The following is a 6356-nucleotide window of genomic DNA, read 5'->3' as shown; positions in this document are numbered from 1 at the left end:
CCCTGCCTGGCTTCCTGTTGGTGCTGCACAATCCTGGCACCATAGCCACCAGCACCTGGGCCTGCATTAGGATGGGGTGCAATGCAACACACTGAGTAGCTGTCCTGCCCATTGTGATGAGCCACTGTCGCCACACTGCACCAGGCAAGTCAGCAGCGGCTGCCCCAGGCAAACCCCCGACTGCAACCAGCTCAGATTCACCTCCTACTGACCCTGCAGTGGTAGTGTCTTCTCATGGCAGGTGAATGGGTGAGTGGGACAGCTACTAACCGCACTGCATCGCACCCTGTCCCATGTGGTCCTGGCTGCTGGTGGCTGTGGTGCCAAGACTATGCAGTCACAGTGCCAACAGGAAGCTGAGCAGAGGGATGGATGTGGGGGTGGATGAGTCACATGGAGGGGTCTGTGTGCTGCCTGGCTCAGACCCAGCTGTGGCGGAGTGGCACGAGGCACAGCCCTCTAAAGACAGCACCTAGTGGGCTGGATAGGATCAATTGGTGACTCATGGGCTGTATTTTCTCCACCTCTGAAGCAAGGTGTCATTTGACTTGGTAGCCTTGAGAATAGGGTTTTCATTTGGGAATGGTGGTGCCCAAGGTTCTGATCCCTACTTCTAGGATTGTTAATACATTTATAATTGGATAAAAATAATAATTTAAAATGATGTGTTTAACACTTATTTCCAGAATCACAAAGATTTCTTTTAACTGATGAAGGCAACTTGGAGGTCTATAACATCCATGCAAGTGACTCTGGGAGTTACACCTGCAGCGTTATCTATATGCATAATGATAGACATGTGATAACAGAATTCAGTTTTATGATCTATGGTAAGTGAAGTTTAATTGACTTTGTTTCTGAAATTTTTAGTTACAGGCTATCTTTCCATAGTATTCATTTGAGGTTTGGCATTATAATAACCTGGTGTCTCAAAGCTATAAGAAATTCTCAATATAAAACTTCATGGAAATACCCTTTAAAGAAAGTGCTCAGATAAAACATTGTAAAATTGCGTATATGTGTTGAATTCTTGCTATCATCATTTAAAAAAAAAGAATGATTATAAAAGGAGCTGGCCGGTAAAGTGCTGATTTGGGCGGGGGGGGCAGGGGCGGGTTCCACTTCCGTCAGCACCCATAAATGCTCCTTTTGAAGTTGTCCTTCTACCCTGAGCAACCGAGAGAGGGGTCAGGAGGAAGACAACATACTGGAGGGTGTCTGGCTCAGTGAGATGGTTCTTGGGAGCCAACACTGGGCTCTAGCCTGGACCCTTGTCCCCAGTCAGGCAGAAACTTCCCCAGGACAGACCCTGCTTTCTCTCCATTTTAGCTGATGATTAAGTGCAGGGTGCAGTGGCTTAGCTTCAAGAGGACTGCTGGAGAGGGCTATGAATAGTGTCTAATCTGTGGTGTGGTGCTTAGAGCCCTGAAATGGGAAAATAGAGTGACAAAAGTTCAAACCACATGTAGGTAAGTGGGTCCTGGAAGCTAGATCTCCTTCCCCCTGGGTGAATGCCCCAACTATTTTAGCTATAACATGGAAGGACCATGTTCTTCTGACAACTAATACCTGTTAGCAATGGGCTTTTGTCCAACTACATATCTGTGACCTACATGCACTTATATCTCCCCAGTGGACATGCATACAGATCTATATATCTGCCCAGCCAAGGTGTAGTGTGTTGAGCACATTAAGTCTGTGTATGCACATGTTTAGGATCCACAGTGTGGGTGTAGTAGAATTATAACTAGGCTTGGCATGAATCAATTTCTATCGCTAAACATCCACTTCACCTGTCACTCACAGACAGACAGAAAAATATTTCTGTTGCACGCACTCACACATCTGCATGTACATAGCAGCTACTTGAAGTGTGGTGGGGGGAGCCCCAGCTGTGTAACCTGCACACTGCTCCTTCGGCAGCAGCTCGAGCAGCCACTGAAGGAGCTGGGGGCTGTGCTGGGATGGAGGACTGGAGGGACAGGGCTGTTGGCAGGTGGGAGCCTGGTGCTGCTGGCTGCTCACCTTGCCCAAGTCCCAGCCGGGGATTGGACACCAGACTCCCAGTGAGTCCAGGACAGCCCCCTGTGTGATTGGGTCTTGCTGGGAGTTTTTCCCCTGCCCTGATTACACAGGAGCCATGCTGGGGAGCAGCGCTGGGAACACAAAGAGAGGCAGTGGCCTCCCAGCCTGGGGTGGGAAACAGATCCCCACTCCCTACAACCCCTTAGAGGGCAAGCGCTGCCTGGCGGGCACCACCACAGGGGTGACCTGTTTCCTTGAAGGCTGTGGCCTTCCACCTCCTCCTTGCAGCATGGGGGCAGCAGCTGGGTCCCGGGGCACCCCTGCACACCCTGCTCTGATCATGCTGCCTCTCCCTGTGTTCCCAGAGCTCCTGCCTAGCCTAGCCTCTGTGCTCAGGGCAGAGTGCATAGGGGTGCCCCTGGGACCCAGCCAATACCCCTGTGCTGCATGGAGGGACAGGAGGCCATGGCCATTAAGGAGCTGGGCCACCCCTTGCTGGTGCCCACCTGGTGGGACTTACCCCGTAAGCAGGAGCAGGGAGCTACTTCCCATCCTAGGCTGGGAAACTGCTGCCTCTCCCTATATTCCCAGAGCTCCAGAGTGCCACTGCCCTCTTCTTCGGGTCCCTACCTGCCCAGCTCCTTCCTGGTGAATGAACAGAATGATTTAAAATAGTTATGCTGTCTTGATTTCTCGATATTTACTTTTATATATTTTAATGTGATTTTATAAAGTTTTTAACAGTATACTGTTATTACTAAACTATCTGCCCCCTACCCCCCTAATTTCATGCAGTCCTGAAATTTAAATAGATAAAAGTCTAAAGAAAGGGTTAAAAAGAAGCATTGATTTTAGCTGTGGAAATTATAAAAAACAATAAAATTGAATTCTGCCAAACCTAATCATAACCTGTAAGTGCCAAAAACAGCCATTATTTGGCTGGAAAACTGCCATTTAGGCATACGAAGTAAAAGTGTTGCCCATTGTATATGCATTCAGAATCTGCTGTACTGAAATAAATCTCTAAACTCATTAAATTTAAATTGAACTAGTGAGAAAAAGTGTAGACAGACCAATAAGAGTCCAACAAGTAACCTAGATTTCCCCATCTTCACAAAAGTTTCTAGAATTTAGGTTTTTTTACTGGGTGTTTTTTTTTTCCATTTGGGTGTGCATGTGAGCTTTCTTTCTTTTTTTTTTCCTAAGTGTTTTAGCAAACAAAGCTAAAGACTGACTTTTGTTTTTTCTTCTGAGAGCAATGACCTCAGAAGTTCCTCTTACTTTCTTGAGAAGGGCATTCTAAAGTCTCAGATAAGTTTCCAGGAAAAATAAATAGTCTCCTATTTCCTTTAAAATTGATTATTCCATTGAATTCTGAAAAGTTTCGTGCCATGAAGTGTTGACAGACCTGCAAGAAATGTTCATTATATTGTCTTAGGCCAGGAATGTTTACTAATTAATTATGTCATCATTAATGATATTGAATGTTTCCTGGTAAGGATCAATAGAAAAAAATAAACCAATCAATAGAAAAAAAATAAACCAAGGAAATTTATACAAGCTGCCATGGTGGGGACTGTCATCTGTTGGTTACTTAGGGTGGCATTCTGTTCTCTTCCTGGCCATCTAGTATCCAAATTGGGTCATCTATGGCTACAAATAGACATAGCTTTTTGTGGCAGGATCAACTGTGCTAGCATTGCATGTGTCCCAGCACAGCTGATCCACTTAATTGTTGGAGACAGACATTGTCTGGGGCCATTGTCCTTCAAAATCATGCCCCTCTACTCCCAGGACATAGGCGCTGGGCAGCATCTGCCTCTGTCAATCAGTCATATCAGCTGTGCCAAGCCCCATGGCGTTCGTCTGCTCTGCAGCATGAAATGCATAACCTACAAGAACATTTGTGTGGTGTGCGTCTCCAAGTGTAAAGTGGGAAACATGGCATTCTCCAGGACACCCCCAGGTTGGTACCAGGCACCTGGGGCCTTGTTCTGCAAGATTGTGCCTCTGAAACCCTGGGAGGCTTCTTCCTGGAGTACCTGGAGAGTACGGTCAGCCCTGGGCTGCCCATATTATCACACCATAAATGAATGGATGTCCACCATGAAAAGGTGGCAGAGACTGTTACTGGGAATCTTTGTGTCACCATTTGGGAGCACTTGGGGCACAAAAAGAAGAAGAGATGTCTGCTCACATTTTCTGTCTCCACAAAAATTTTATGGAGGGTTGTATGTAGCCTGTGTGGCAGTTCTGGCCATGTCATTGCCAAAGATGTCACTTACACCTACATCTGATTTCTGTTCCTGGCTGCATAATCTGTATGCATAGTCATCGGCACATGACCAGCCTACATGTGACACATAAGCATGCCCCTTCTGGACATGCAGTGGCCTTAGACACCTAAAAATGTAGTTGACTAAAACCCATGACAACCAAAGTTAAAATCAGGAAAGGAGAATGGTCAAGAGAGAGACTTCCTAGCTTTTCCTCCAATAGCTGAGTAACTAGAAGAGTGGTGCTCAACTTCCAGCCTACAGAGCCATCATATCTGACCTAAGGGATTACCCCACTAGTTGACCGCCCTTTCCCCTACCAAATTCCAAAACTCCAAGTCCCACATGGTGAGTTGGAGCCCGGCTGCTGACCCTCCCACCTACTTCCTGCGGCTGGATCAGGGCCAGGCCATGTCCCCTCCCCACAGCTGGATCAGGTCCGAGCCATGTCTCCTCTTCCCCATCCCCACAGCTTTATCAGATCCAGGCCACACTGCCTCCCCGCACCTATGCAGGGCCAGGTTGGGACCATGCAGCCACCCTCCCTCCTCCATGCAGCCAGAAGGGGCCTGTTCCACTTGCTGTGGATGCTGGATCAGGACCACAGGCCCAATCCAGGCTACTGACAGACCGGACACTGCCCATCTCGTCCACCGGGCAAAAGGGTTGAGCACCAAAGGACTAGAGCATTCTTAGATGGTAGAACACCTGTATTCTAAACTCTCTTCACCCAGAGGGAGCTTGAACCTGAGTTCTTCTGACTTCCTAACACACTCCTCTAACCACCCATTTTCTAGGCCAGGGCCGCCCAACTTTTAAGTGGGTTGGGCCTTAATGCCCTGTAGGCCACAGCAGCAGGGGATGCATACCCTCAGGCAAGCTCCTGAGCTGCACTGCATATGGAAAGCAGTACCCCTTCTCCCCCTCATCCCACCACTACACCATGTGGTCCCCACTTTACTCCCTGTCTGTTACTGTACTGTGTACTCAGGCTCATGCTCAGCTCCCCCAGCCATACCACACTACACTGCCCCACCACAGGGCAAACCTGGAGACTCTGTCTTCTGTTACAGCCAGAGCGATAGGAGGAGACACGGCTGGGCAGGAGCTGGGCAAACTCTTGTGGGTTACATGCAGCCCATAGGCCACCAGTTGAACAGCCTTCTTTTAGGCCATTATATGGCTCTCCTTTTGAAGTTGTCCTCCTGGGCAGCAATGATAGAAAAGTATGTGGAAAATGTATGAGGCCAAGAGTAACAAAAGGTGTGTGTTTCAATGAAGTGACTGCAGGCCTGGAAAGGAGGGGCCCTTGAGTTCTAGTTAGGGCCTGTGCTCCCAGCAAGGTAGAAGCTTCCCTCTGCACTGTCCTCCAACTCTTTTTTTTTTTTCTAATGACTATATTAAATGCAAGGAGCAGTGACTCTATTTCAAAAGAAGTGCTGCAAAAGGTCTTGACTAGTACTTGTTCTAAGATTTGGTGGTTAGAGTTCTGTGCAAAGAAACTGGAAAGATAGGTTCAGATCTGTTGCAGCCCTGCTCTTCCCAGCTGTGCCCAGTTGCACCTGCTGGGCTGCAGAGGCACCCAAGGGAGGGAAACAGAGTATCAGGGAACAGCGGGTGCTTGCCCTGCTGCTCTCTGAGGGGCACAGCCCCACTTGCAGCCGTGCAGCCCTGGGCACAGGAGGCACTTCACCAGGGCAGCATGGGGCGAGCGGCGGTGAGTTCCCTCGCGGTTCCTCCGCCCCCTGCAGCACCGGATCACAGGGGAGGGAAGCTGGGTGGCAGCTGTTCCCTACAGGGAGTTCTCTGCAGTGCTGTTCTCTGAGGAGGTGCAGGGAGTGGAGGAGTCACGCGGGGATCTTCTCGGGACCATCTTGGCACCGCTCACTCTGCACTGCCCCGGTGAAGCACCTCCTGCACGCGGGGCTGCAGTGAGGGCAGCAGCGTGAGGCTGCGCCCTTCAAAGCAGCGGTAGGCACAGGGGGCGCGTCGCCAGGGCAGTGGGGCAAGATCCCCGTGTTGCATAAATTGCTGATTTTATCCCCTGGAGGCTAG

General features: G+C 49.2%; 1 long non-coding RNA gene across 1 annotated transcript in view; it reads left to right on the top strand.

The window, feature by feature from the left end:
- Positions 1–824, top strand: part of LOC109291918 — a 15934-nt gene extending 15110 nt beyond the window's left edge. Inside the window, exon 3 of the long non-coding RNA XR_002095986.1 lies at positions 687–824. This is a non-coding gene — a long non-coding RNA (uncharacterized LOC109291918). The remainder of the gene's footprint in view (positions 1–686) is intronic.
- The last annotated feature ends 5532 nt before the right edge of the window (positions 825–6356 follow it).

Source organism: Gavialis gangeticus, unplaced genomic scaffold (assembly GCF_001723915.1).
Source record: "Gavialis gangeticus isolate Ggan-Ray unplaced genomic scaffold, GavGan_comp1, whole genome shotgun sequence".
Lineage (NCBI taxonomy): Eukaryota > Metazoa > Chordata > Crocodylia > Gavialidae > Gavialis > Gavialis gangeticus.
Note: the sequence above shows the minus strand (reverse complement) of the source record. Positions and strands in the feature narration are given on the sequence as shown.